We start from the raw sequence: 14113 nt of genomic DNA on the forward strand, positions 1-14113 counted from the left end.
ACCTGGGGGAGCTACCGAACATGGACAATCGCAACGAGGATGCAGACAGAGCGGCTCAAGAACTCATCAGGTGCCGGTACGACAGCGAGAGCATCCCCGCGGGTGTCGGCGACGAACAAGACCCCGAACCCCTAGTCGACTACGGCACGATACTCAGCAGGCACAGGGAAGAAAAAAGAGAATACCCGGCCCCACATCGAGAACTTTTTTGAGCAGAGTCAGTGTTGCTCCGTCACCTACAAGTGAAGAGCGCCTTAACTCCGGCGATGGCGCGCCACAAATGTCCCGAGGTATTCGCAAGCCTGGTGTGCAGTATATGCGAACAAGAACTGGTGACACTAGGACATATAGTGAGGTGTGACAGTGCAGCGTAATTGGGGAGTCAGGCCACCTTCTGAAAGGTCGCACATATGAGCATTCAAGGGTGGTAATACTTTCGGTGGTGTAGCCATGGAATGCGGGGGTGCAAACTTAGCAGGCATGTGAACCTTTCGCATTAGAACAGCTGGCATCCCTGGGAATGCGAAGAATGGAGTCGATGATGAAAGTTCTGGCAGGTTACGCGGTACACGCAGGCACAGCGCACAACCTAACAGCCGATGGCACATCTAATCGAAGGGATGAAGTGGGTCTTATAAAAGATGGCACTTGTATGTTTGAGGTATATATTTCAACCCGCGCGTGAAATATCACCTGCGCTGCAGACGACGAACAAACACTTACATTATTTTTGTTGGTAGGCAATCGTGCAGTTACAATATATAGGACTTCTTTTGCCGATCCCCCATAACGGGTAAGTGCCATAGCATCCAGGCAACAAACAAACAAATAAGCACGAAGTTGTTGGGGGCTTTCTGGAGGCCATAAATCGCCTAACCTGACAGTAAACATGCCAAGTTATGTGACCATGTGATTGTACATAGTTCATGTTGGACGCCCGGATGTATTATATGCACTTGTAGGTCATGTCCCAAGTTAATAGTGCCAGAGATGTGGTAGCGAAAACCTAGACAGTACACCTGCTGTGCAGTGGTGAACGGTTGAATTGCAGCTGGCATTTGTGGGATGCGGATCGAATGTTTTGTGGTTGGTGGTTGGGGTAGTGGGTTTAATAGTTTAATACACCACTATAGGTATCCCTGTTCCCGGGAATGCTTGTGTCACAGCGTACGCTGATGTAACTGAGAGGATTTGCGGCTGTTGGCACACTTCCGGTCGTGCTTGTGCGGCAGGAAATAATCCAACGGTGCCTCTACATGCCACAAGCAAATTTGCGGCATTGGCGGCGCCGTAAGTTTATAAGCCGAGTTAATAATGACACTTGATACACATTAGTGAGACACTCATGGGCATAAAAATGGCGTCTTTTGAAACCAACCGAATTGTCACGTCATGATTCAAAAGATACCGTTATGACATCGCCAACGTTTTCATATGGAAATCCACTTCGGTAATTGGGGCCACTTCTACACTTTCAGCTCTATCGTCAACAATCCCCACGGCTGCGTCGGGCTCCATGTCAGCTTCTCATGCCGCTACGTATGACACTCTCTGCTTTCAAGCTTATAAGGGCCCTGAAACACCAATTCAAGCAACCATGGAATGGATTCAGTGAAAGAGCTTAGTGCCTCACGATTTCAACGCCGCCAAAATTTTAAGAATCCATCTACTGCGAGTGAGGTTACAAAGATTTGTCGCATGCTGCAATTGTATTCTCAATTATCTCGTCTCGACAAAAGCACTGGAAGTCAAGCAGGAAGAGATGGCAGGGGTAAACAAAAAAAAAACGTCATGCACGCCTCGTGATCTTGAGCCCTTTTTTTCTTTTTTTTTCTTCGGGTATGCCGTTTTTTCCCTGTGATCAGGTGCACAGCCTAGACAAGTCACGGCCTCCAGTGGCGATTCCTGTAACGACCGAGCACGTCATGTTCAAATCAGCCAATGGCTGATAGATGGCCTTCTACGAGTGGTTTTTGAGCTTCCTCCGTCATTTATCGAGAGAAGAGAAAGGAATTTTTAGGTGCTTTGATAATTTATTGTGAATTCTAGGCCACGTTCTATTCTATAATATTTGTCCCGTGTGTGTTCGGGAACCTCTTCAACCAACCGGCAGCATTTTCTGACCATGCCCAAAAATTGTTGCACGGCCCCTTTAAGTTATTTCGTCCCGCCTTTGTCTCCTGAGGTGAAGTCGGCTTCTGCGTATGGAACACGCTTCGCCACTGTTGTGCTTCGTCTAACTTTTAATGTCTGCGGTTGAGGTACTCGCACATTTAGAACAAACCTCCTTTCTATTGCTTTGTGTCTCGCATTTGCCTGCTGAAATTGAGTCTCCTCCACGCGTGGTACATTGCCGGGATAAGAAAATCACCATATTCTTTTTTTGCAATTTGCAAATTGATCACATTTCAATTTGTCATCATTGTTTTAATGTTTGAGTTCACCTACACGACTGGCTTCACGGTGAATCCCCCCTAGTGGGTAGCCGCCATATCTAAGAAACTGCCCAACAAAGAAACGATGCGGCAGCAGTGATTGACGGCGGTGGGGCAACTCTACCGCGCCAGCCAGTGCGGGGTGCCGCAGCACCGAACGTCGTCACTCCATGGCTGCAGTCAAGACCGGGTTTCAGCCACCGGTTTCCTAACCCCATTACACGCCCTGTTCAAAATCGGTAAGCTGAAACGTGTTGTTGTTCGTCCTGTACGGCATCGCCGATGTCTTCGCGCGTGCCCGATATCATTGCAAAGATGGGCGGCAGCCACAAACACTTTCATATCCACAAACCTCTGCCCTGGGGTGTCATGTGATGACTCATGTTATTATGACGACGTAGTGACGCCAAGGTGTCGTCGCGGATATTTGCGGTCTTTTACGACGTCACGTGGTGACGTGATTTCCTGATGACGTTTTCTATCGCTGGCGTTGACGCCGACACATGGGGCGCCTTCTACGCCCATGATTCTACTGTTTGAGGCCAGGACGGGAGTACTGCGAACCAAGACATATCGAGCCAAATACGAAGGGGTCGACACAGTATGCAGTGCGTGTGGAGAGGAAGAAGAAACTGCCGAACACTTGATAATGTTCTGTAAAGGGCTTCACCCTATAGTTCAGGATGATGGCGCAGAGGTTTTCAAAGCACTGGGGTTTAGGGACCGGGAGGGCAAAATAAGCTTTAATCGGGTAGACTTAACCAGAAGGAGGTTATCTGATTGGTGGCTAAAGTCAAGACACGAGTGAAAATTAAACTCTTCACTGCAAAGTACGAATCCTCAAACTCACTTTTTAAGGAAAAAAATAAATATAGTTTTTGGTTCATTAGGTGTTACGGCTTGGTGGCGCTAGCCACCGCCCGATCTAAAGGGTACAGCCATATCCATCCATCCATCCATTAATTTTCGCACTCGACAAGACATCTAAGCTTTTCGCATCAATATTTCGCATCAAGCAAAACAACATGTCACGCGTCCCCTTTTAAAGCAGAAGTGAAACAACTGCATGAGTTTAGATATGCAAGTGCTTAGATACGTAATCACCCTATTTTTACTCTTATTGCGAGCCTACGACAGAACATACAAGGGGTTTATAAAAAGCTCAAAATATCTGCGTCTCTACCCAATAGTGCATGAGTTCTTACGCCTACACGACATAGGCAATTATCGCGAAGTGAATTGTAACCTCTTGTTTCAAATGAATGTTCCGTTATATACTGTTGGTCCCCAAAGTATACAAATCGTAACGGCCAAACGTCCTCCGTCAGAGGTACGAGATTACTTTTAGAATGAGACGACCTGTGCCTATAAAGAAAATAAACGCTGTTCATTTAGAGAGACGCGTCATTGTCTATAAGCTCACGCTGTGATTTGCCAACATAACGTCCTCTGTTTGCACTATCGGGACTTAGCATTTATGCGTGTATAAAATTATTGTGCTTAGCGGAAAAGTAGTGTTACACGTTGTGCTGCTCTATCGGAAATTTATATATGCAGAAACAACTTGATATCCACTATCACATGCCCCTGGGAGTATTCATATTATACTACTTGTAATTGGTGAACCTTATTTAAGAACAAGTGCACTGCAGTTTATAAATCAGTGAAACTCGTGTGAGGTCGGTGTTGCGAATATTGCTAGAAATTGGGATAACAGAGCACTTGCTAAACAATAATAAATACCTGAGGCACGCAGAGAGGTACCAAGAAAATATGAAGATCACACAGGAAGCATTAGGATATCAAATTAATAGCAATTAAGATCACGTTTCGCTCTAATGTGACACATGGTCACATGCTTCTCAACAATGTAGACTTCACCTAATCTCGCGAACCAACATGATTCTGTGAGCGCATCGACATGTCACCGTCTAACACAACAATGACTGTATGTACGACAACTATCAGGGCGTCGTGAAAGCTAAACAATTACGTAACATATTTTGTTTTGCAGCCAGCCCGGTCTGTACTGCTGTGAGAGAAGAGTGACCGTATCCGAAACATTAAAGTGGTCGCTGCGGCGACCCGCAAGGCAGCTTCAATTCGGGCATCGAAATTGTCACGGAGAGGCTTCAAGATGAGGCGGAGTCAACATCCACCTCTCACAGATTGGGGCTTCACGATGGCGGCCAATGCACAAGTAGGGGTGGATAATGAAGAAACGCACAAAGGCGACATCAAGACCGGAACGTCTGGGAGTAAGTCAAGCGTGGCAAGAACTGGCGCAAACGATCAAAGCATCCGGATGATAGACACCGCTGACAGTTCACAGAGTGCAGGACACAGCAGTTCCGGTAATCAGAACAACATACAGCAGTCTACCGCTATTACGTCTAACACGTTTGGCCCTGAGAACGCGCGTGTTGAATTTCCTGTGGCTGGCGCAACCGCAGGAGGCCAAGACGATACACAAGAGAACAGGGAGGAGGCGCATTTCGCATCTGCAAGTGAACCAACAGCTGCAGAGAAAGGTGGTACACAGGAGAGAAGAGAGGAGGCATCCTCTAAATCTGCTGCCGCCTTCAACGTGGTAGGCAAAGGCAGCACGCAGGATGACAGAGAGAAGACAACTTCCAGACCTGAAGCGGAAACAAACGCTGGAGCCAAGAGTTGTGCAACTGTTGCCAAAGGGGAGGCGGGCTGCTTAAGTGTGACCGCCTTAACAGCAGGAAGCAAAAGCGGGACAGAAGTCATCAGAAAGGAGGCGTGTCCCAAATGCGTGACCTCTTCAACCGCAGGCGGCGAAGGTGTGATGCAGCACAACAATAGTGAGCCGTGTTCCATAAGTGCAACAGCTTTTACTACAGAAGCCAAAGGCAGCACATTAGGCAAGCCTGCGAGCAGAGAGACGCCATACGTAGCGAGTGCAACAGTAGCCGACATGGAGCGTCACGGAGCAACTGTTTCTTCAAATAAGCCTGTAATTTCCATAGTTGAAGCGGTATGTGAAGATTTGGAAGCGGCCCCAGTAGCCATGCCGGACATCCATGTAGAAACCTTCACTGAGCGCGACATCGCGCTTGTATCAGTCTCGGATTCTAACGCGACGAAGCACTCGGTTTCCGAAGACGCGACAGTTACGTCCAAGAGTGTATCACTAAAGTGTACCAAATGTCATTCTCAACTTGGGCTAGAAATTTGCAACGTCTCCACCGCCGGTACAGCAGACCATACAGGCACCGTTGGAGTATTTCCCGTCGCACAAGCCCGACCAGGAGACTGTGAACAGCCGCAAGGTTTTCCCATTGCCTCCCAGTACGCTGTTCCACCAAGATCCCCGGGAATGCAGATATCCGACGTAGTACCCGACGCACAACTCCAACCAGCAACAACTACACCTTCAATTCCCATCACACAGAAGCCGCCGGCTACCCCACCATTCGCTACTGCACAGCAGCTACCGCGGGATACGCTCTTCCCATCTCAGACACCAGCACCAAGGGCAGTGCAAACGTGTGAGATACCTCCGAGCGTCCGACATCAACTACCCAAAATCACATGGTCGCCAAGCTCGGAACATATACTTCCAAGTCCGCCAATACACGGCCTCCAAGATACCACGCAACGATCGCCTGCTATCGCGCTGCCTTCGTCGCCTGAAGCACATGCAATATATCGCGCACAAGTTCAAGGCTATCCCTTGAACAGCCAACTGCCGGCTTGTAATACTGCAACTCCATTCCTGCGATCGCATTCGCCATCGGCTATTACGATGCGGGATGAGTCTACGCCTAACCAGCCACAACCTCCGACAATAACGGCTCCGTCCCTGTTCCATAGGCTGCCAACTGCTCAAATGCGAGAGGTGCCCTCACCTGGCCCGTTTCGACCACCGCAGGCATCACCATCTCCTAATGCTCAAATGCACAACCATGCAACAGGAGGCCAGCCTTCGCATTCATTGCCCCCTGCGTCGCAAACACCATCGACCCCTTCTTTTCAACCGGGCGGCAACATAAACAGCCAGGCTCAATGTCATGCCTTTCCACCTACAAGACCTGGGGCGCCTTTGTTACCGGGCTTTCAAATGGACGATACTCCAGACAGAACACGTTTGCAACTTCCGACAGCTATGAACCCCGGGACATTGCTTCTGCGTGGCATACAAGGCCAAAACAACCAGCCACAGCCTTCTCCAGCTATTTCATCACATTACCAACCCCAGCCATTGTCAGGTTTAGCAGCTACCTCCCAGCCGGAACCTGCTCCGGCTGCCCCACCCCCACAGAATACGTCTGTCCCCTTTAATGCGCCTAGTTTACAACCACCACTATTCTCAGACTTAGCCGCACCATCCCAGTTACAACCTTCCCTAACTGTTTCACCACCCCAGAATACGTCGATTCTCTTTAATGCACCCAGCTTTCCAGTCCTGCCGCCCTCACGGTCAACAGAACTCTGCCTGCCACAACCTTCTGTAGCTTCTCCACCACCACAAAATACCTCGAACCTCTTTAGTGCTCCCAGTTTTCCACTACTGTCGCCCTCCAGTTTAGCAGCACCCTGCCTGCCGCAACCTCGTTTGGCTTTTTCATCACCACAAACTATGTCGACCCCCTTTAGTGCACCTAGTTTACAACCACAACTATTCTCACGCTTAGCCACACCGTCCCAGCCACAACCTTCTCCAGCCGTTCCACCACCACAGAATACTTCGATCCGCTTTAATGCACCCAGTTACCCGCTCCTGCCACCCACACATTTAGCAACACCTCGCGTGCCGCAATATTCGTCCGCTGTTCCATCCCCACCAAGTATGTCTATGCCCTTTAATACATCTAGTGCACAACCACAACTATTCTCAGGTTTAGCAGCACCCTCCCAGCCTCAACCTTTTTCCGCAGGTCCACCACCACAGAATACTTCGATTCTCTTTAATGCGCCCAGCTTTCCACTCCTGCCGCCCTCACGTTCAACAGAACTTTGCCTGCCACAACCTTTTGTAGCTTCTCCACCACCACAAAATACATCAAACCTCTTTAGTGCTCCCAGTTTTTCACTACTGTCGCCCTCCAGTTTAACAGCACCCTGCCTGCCACAACCTCGTTCGGCTTTTCCATCACCGCAAAGTATGTCAATCTCCTTCAATGCACCTAGTTTACAACCACAACTATTTCCGGGTTTAGCCGCACCATCCCTAGCACAACCTTCTCTAGCTGTTCCACCAGCACAGAATAGTTCGATTCGCTTCAATGAGCCCGGTTTCCCACTCCTGGCACCTCCACGTTTCGCAACACCCTGCATACCACAGCACCCTTCAGCTGTTCCATCACCACCAAGTATATCGATGTCCTTTAATACACCTAGTGTACAACCTCAACTTCTCTCAGGTTTACCAGCTACCTCCCAGCCACAACCTAGTCCGGCTATTCCATCAGCACCGAATATGACGATCCCGCTCAATGCGCCTGTTTCCCAACCTCCGCCACCCTTACGCCTACCTTCGTTCTCCCAGCTTCAATCTTCTACGGCTATCCTATCACCGCAGAATATACCTACCTCTTTTAATGCATCTATATTCCAACCCCTGCCGCAATCACGCTTAGTAGTGCCTTCCCAACCTCAACCAGCATCTGCTGTCCCTTCCATGCAGAATATGTCAACTCCCTTTAATTCACCTAGTTTCGAACCCCAGCCACCCTCAAGTTCAGCAGCCCTCTTCTCGCCACAAACTCCAATGACTGTTGAATCACCCCAGAATTCGACGTTTTCCTTTAATCTGCCTATTTTTCAAAACACACAATCATCAAGTTAAGCTGCACCCTCTCTGCGACTAAATTCTCCGGCTCTTCCATTATCGCGGAGCGCGTCAATTTCCTTTATTCTACCTAGTTTACAACCGCAGCCATCGACAACCTCAACATCCTCCCAGTCAGAACCTTCACCGGCTGTTCTATCGCTACGGAATGCGTTCATATACCGTTAGTGGGCTTAGTTTTCAATCCGTTCCGTCTTCAGGTTTGGCAGGACCTTCTCACTCACAACATTAAGTTACCCCTGTGTAGTCAACCATCACTGTTGGCACCACTCAAACCATCCGGAAGGCTGAAGTGGGTCGATGAACTGAACAAGGTGCAACAAGAGTGGCCATCATCGTAGCCTTAGTGTTTCGCCTATCAACCCGTCAAGAACGTTTCGACAGTGCTGGAAGCATACTTCTGATTATTGAGCTAAACAAAGTACGCTTGTCTTACAGAGATCGAACGCATTTGTAACCTGAAAATTGCACCAGTATACTAGTTAGTTAGTATTTACGAATGCATGTGAAATTCCGATTGCTGCAGTCTTACTTGCTGCAGTCATTACTAAAAAAATGCACATAGTGAGTGATAGCATTCATGTATTTAGCCCGGTTACAACAGACAGAACTGCCTAAGTGAACCTTCTCAGAAAGAGCGTAGTAAATTCCACTGCATGTGTCCTTTACGTACAACCGGGGATAATTGGGTCGCATTTCATAACATCATGAATGTATGGAGTTTTGACATCAGGTGCCACAGCCTTCGCAAAATAAAACCAACAGTTTTCGTAAAGGCCTGCTGCCATATCGATTATTATTCTTACGTCAGCGCAAACTATCAGTTATAGATTGAGGGATCCTTAAGTGCCACCTTTAAGGGTTGAATGAGATAGCAATATTCACTTGGTGAATATTTTTTATGCTATGATGTTACACGAGAGGTTTAATTTTGTGGATTACTATATGCAATCGACAGTGTTAAAAGTGTGTTGTGTCAGAGAAGGTTTAGAATGTGGTTGCATTCTGTTTAATTGGTAGCATGCATTAAGCTTACCTTCTATCCTGTCCTCAAGATTGATAAGTTCTGTATATAGCAGTCGTATGTTTTTCTGGTTTCGTTATTTGTAGTGTTATGAATCTTTTTTATTACTGTACAAGTATGTACTCCATTTACTCTGTACAAAAACAATGTTACACATGCATTATTAGTGTGTTATTTTGTATTTCTTTTTATATTGTATACTCTGAGTGGTGCTTTCTGGTACTCGGGTCACGTCAGGCAGAGGACATCTGCCTTTGTCCTTGTATCCGAGACATACATTTGTCTGAAATAAAGACAACAACAACAACAACAACAACAACAACAACAACAACAACAACAACCGGCACGAGCAGATGTGTGCGTGCAATGTTCCAGAACTTGCTGTGCGCCCTTTCGTGGCCTTAGGGGAATACGCTCAGTAACGCCATTGTCCTATGTAATGGTTGTCTGGATTTAAACCACGAAAAGTTATGAAAGTCCTTAGTTCTGACACACGATGGAAATGTACGCTTGTGCCACGCACATAGGTGTATCAGCCGGGGGAGGGGGCAAGGGGGGCGCTATTCCCCCTCCACCACTGAAAAAAGTCGAAGGGCTAAGCCCCGCTCCCAATTTCGACAGGGCTCACTGTGGCTGCACGCTGGGGAAGCCAACAACTTAGAAGTTTTCGTTCACCACAGTAATCACTCAGTTATATGTTTACGATGAAATGAAATTGTTTCGCGAGAACGTTACAATATAGCGAAATTTTCTAACATTTCTGGTGTGACGATTTTCCTTGAAAGCTCTCCGTGATGCGGTTCACCTATGCGATGCTTTCCCGCCTCATTATCTGGCGCTGCAGAGCAGGCTAGCACTGAACAGGGGCCCTCTATCATTACATCACTTGTTCATACTTTTATTGTGCTGTGAGTGGCCGATGCAGTTATGGATGAGAACAAACTTTTTATGGACAGGTTAAGTCATCTACTGCTTCAGGAAAATCTTTTTCTTTCATCGAAAAGCAATAGCATCACGACTGCTCTGTCTGAGCTGCTGCGAGACAATGAATTTCACGAATGCTTTAAAAGATTTAGTTTTGCCGTAGTCTTCGATCAACCTGAGGCACCTTGTGTACGGTAATTTAGAGTGTTCCCGACAGCTCGCAAGGTGATGACGAATAAAGCAGCAGACTCGAGTATAGTGGGAAACTCGGCTTTTAGCTTGCCCCGCAACTTGACCCACCAGACCAAATAGAAAAAGAAAGACCGTCGTTTTTAGCACTATAGATGCTAAATAAGAGGCAGGTTCATCGCATCAAAGTGCGAGCACGTCGATGTATGTATATATATATATATATATATATATATATATATACATATATATATATATATATATATATATATATATATATATATATATATATATATATATATATATATATGTATGTATATATATATATATAGATATATGTATGTATATATATATATATGTATAAGGGAAAGAAGTGTATACCTAAGGGCTCGTTTTTCCGTGTTTTTAACACAATAATAATGAGATATAACAGACAGTAATGCCAAGGAATGTACAGGGGAAGTTATTAACATTAATGGAATGTAAATAAGAAGAAAGAAAAGTTAGGTTAGGTTAGGTTAGGTTAGGTTAGGTTAGGTTAGGTTAGGTTAGGTTAGGTTAGGTTAGGTTAGGTTAGGTTAGGTCGTAGGTTCGATTCCTGCTTACAGTTGGTAATTTTTTTCATCCACTTTTCTTTCTTCTTATTTACATTCCATTAATGTTAATAACTTCCCCTGTACATTCCTTGGCATTACTGTCTGTTATATCTCATATATATGTATATATATATATATATTGTTATGGCGTTTATTAGCCGGCACACAGCGAGTCTACACAATGGCGACAGTAAGGGCCAAAACACGGGATCTCCGCGCGAGCGGCGTTCTCTTTCGGCAGACCCACTAGAAGGCACATAAGAGTTCGACCCACTTCAGTGTTCGGCGGCTTCTGTACAATTACCCCGGGGTCGAAGAGGGAGCCGCCTGGCGACCTAACAGCTTGTCACTACGAGCGGGTCATAGTAAGCCTTCAGACGCTCCACGTTGACTATGTCGCGCCCGCGGCGGCGCATGTCCGAAGATTGTTCAATTGGCTCGATAAGATAGTTGACCGGAGATGTGCGCTCGATCACACGGTAGGGACCTTCATATTTCGGGAGTAGTTTGGAAGAAAGGCCAGCTACAGAGGTCGGGATTGAGAGCCATACAAGGGAACCAGGAAGGAAGGTGGGCTCAGAAGTGGCGGAGCCATCACGAATACTCTTCTGCCGCTCTTGCTCATGCGTCGTAAAAGTCTTGGCAAGCTCGCGACACTCTTCAGCAAGCCTGGCGGTCTCGGAAATAGGTGTACACTCAGATGGATCCGGCGTGTACGGGAGTATCGTGTCGATGGTGTGTGACGGGTGCCTTCCGTACAGCAAAAAGAAAGGTGAAAAACCAGTCGTGCTCTGAGGGGCGGTGTTGTAGGCGTAAGTGACGAAGGGCAGTATGGTATCCCAATTCGTGTGGTTGGCGGCGACGTACATCGACAGCATGTCGCCGAGGGTGCGGTTAAAGCGTTCGGTCAGACCATTCGTCTGCGGGTGGTAAGCAGTAGTTTTGCGATGGACAGAATGGCACTCAGTGAGAATGGCATCGACGACTTCTGACAAGAAGACACGGCCTCGATCGCTGAGAAGCTCCTGGGGTGGACCGTGGCGCAATATAAATCGATGTAGTAGGAAGGACGCAACATCACGCGCAGTAGCCGCAGGGAGAGCGGCGGTTTCGGCGTATCGCGTTAAATGATCTACGGCGACGATGGCCCAGCGGTTGCCAGTGGACGTCAGAGGAAGTGGTCCGTACAAATCGATACCTATGCGCCCAAACGGACGGTCAGGGCAAGGTAGCGGTTGCAGACCGGCTGGTGACATGTGTGCGGACGGTTTGCGGCGTTGGCAAGCGAGACAGGAGCGAACGAACTGTTGGACGTAGCGGTACATCCCGCGCCAGAAGTAGCGTTGTCTAATGCGATGGTAGGTTTTGAATACCCCAGAGTGCGCGCACTGTGGATCAGAATGGAAGGATTCACATTACTCCGACCGCAGACTGCGGGGTATCACGAGTAGCCACTGCCGGCCATCGGCGTCGTAATTGCGTCGGTGTAGGAGGCCGTCACGAATGGCGAAATGGTGAGCTCGACGACGCAAGGCACGCGTGGATGGCGTTGCGGACGGATCAGAGAGCAAGTCGATCAGTTGGGCGATCCAATTATCCTTTCGCTGTTCGGTAGCGATGATGTCAACATCAATGGCAGAAACAACAACCGAGGATACTGAGCAGAGCACGTTAGCTTCAGGCAGAGTGGAGCGCGAGAGGGCGTCGGCGTCAGCATGCTGGCGTCCGTTGCGGTAGAGGACGCGGATGTCGTAGTCTTGTAAGCGAAGAGCCCAACGGGCGAGGCGGCCTGAGGGATCCTTCAATGATGACAGCCAGCATAGTGCATGATGGTCAGTGACGACATCGAATGGGCGACCATACAAATAAGGTCGAAACTTTGTAAGAGCCCAGACGATTGCCAGGCACTCTTTTTCCGTGACGGTGTAGTTTGTCTCGGCTCTTGTGAGCGTACGGCTTTCATATGCCACAACATAATCAGGGAACCCGGGTTTGCGCTGCGCCAGGACAGCGCCGAAGCCTACACCACTGGCGTCCGTGTGCACTTCTGTTGGGGCCGTAGGGTCATAGTGGCGGAGAATGGGAGGAGACGTCAACAAGTGGCGGAGCTTCAAGAACGCGTTGTCGCACTCTGACGACCACGAATTGAGGGGCCCGTTACTTCCGAGGAGCTTCGTCAGCGGTGATATAATCGTGGCGAAGTTTCGTATAAAGCGTCGGAAGTATGAGCACAGGCCCACGAAACTACGCAGTTCTTTGACGGACGCAGGTTTTGGGAATTCGGCCACGGCCCGAAGCTTGGCTGGGTCAGGAAGAATGCCATCCTTGGACACGACGTACCCTAGGATGGTGAGTTGGCGTGCTGCAAAGCGGCACTTCTTCAGATTTAGTTGCAAGCCGGCATTGCTCACACGTGCGAAAACTTCTTTTAGACGTTGGAGATGGGTGGAGAAATCTGGAGCGAAGACAACAACGTCATCGAGGTAACACAAGCACGTGTGCCATTTCAAGTTGCGCAGTACGGTGTCCATCATGCGCTCAAATGTCGCAGGTGCATTACACAGACCAAACGGCATGACGTTGAATTCGTACAAGCCGTCGGGTGTGATGAAGGCAGTCTTCGGTCGAGCGTCATCAGCCAGGGGTACTTGCCAGTACCCCGAGCGCAGATCGAGAGAAGAAAAAAATTGGGCTCCGTGGAGGCTGTCAATTGCGTCGTCGATGCGCGGCAGTGGGTAGACATCCTTGCGAGTGATCTTATTGAGCCGTCTGTAGTCCACACAGAACCGCACAGAACCATCTTTCTTCGCAACAAGAACAACAGGAGACGCCCATGGACTGTCCGAGGGCCGAATGACGTCGCGTCGGAGCATATCGTCAACCTGCTCGTTAATTTGCCGGCGTTCAGCAGGCGACACGCGGTATGGACGTTGCCGTAATGGTGGATGGGCACCAGTGTCAATACGATGCGTAACAGTGGACGCGCGACCGAGAGAACTTCGCCCGACATCGAAAGAAGAACGGTATTCTTGCAACAGGTCTAGAAGCTGGGAACGCTGCACTGACGTAAGGTTGTCATCAATGAATGGGCCAAATACATCAGGAGATGATGGGTCAGAAGTAGAAA

At 48.4% G+C, this 14113-nt stretch overlaps 1 long non-coding RNA gene across 1 annotated transcript; it reads left to right on the plus strand.

The window, feature by feature from the left end:
• Window positions 1–2513: 2513 nt before the first annotated feature.
• Window positions 2514–8745, plus strand: LOC142765602 (uncharacterized). Its single transcript, XR_012884328.1, has 2 exons — window positions 2514–2674; window positions 4450–8745. It is a non-coding gene; the product is annotated as an uncharacterized LOC142765602 (long non-coding RNA).
• The last annotated feature ends 5368 nt before the right edge of the window (window positions 8746–14113 follow it).

This window comes from Rhipicephalus microplus, chromosome 6, assembly GCF_043290135.1.
Source record: "Rhipicephalus microplus isolate Deutch F79 chromosome 6, USDA_Rmic, whole genome shotgun sequence".
Taxonomy (NCBI): domain Eukaryota; kingdom Metazoa; phylum Arthropoda; class Arachnida; order Ixodida; family Ixodidae; genus Rhipicephalus; species Rhipicephalus microplus.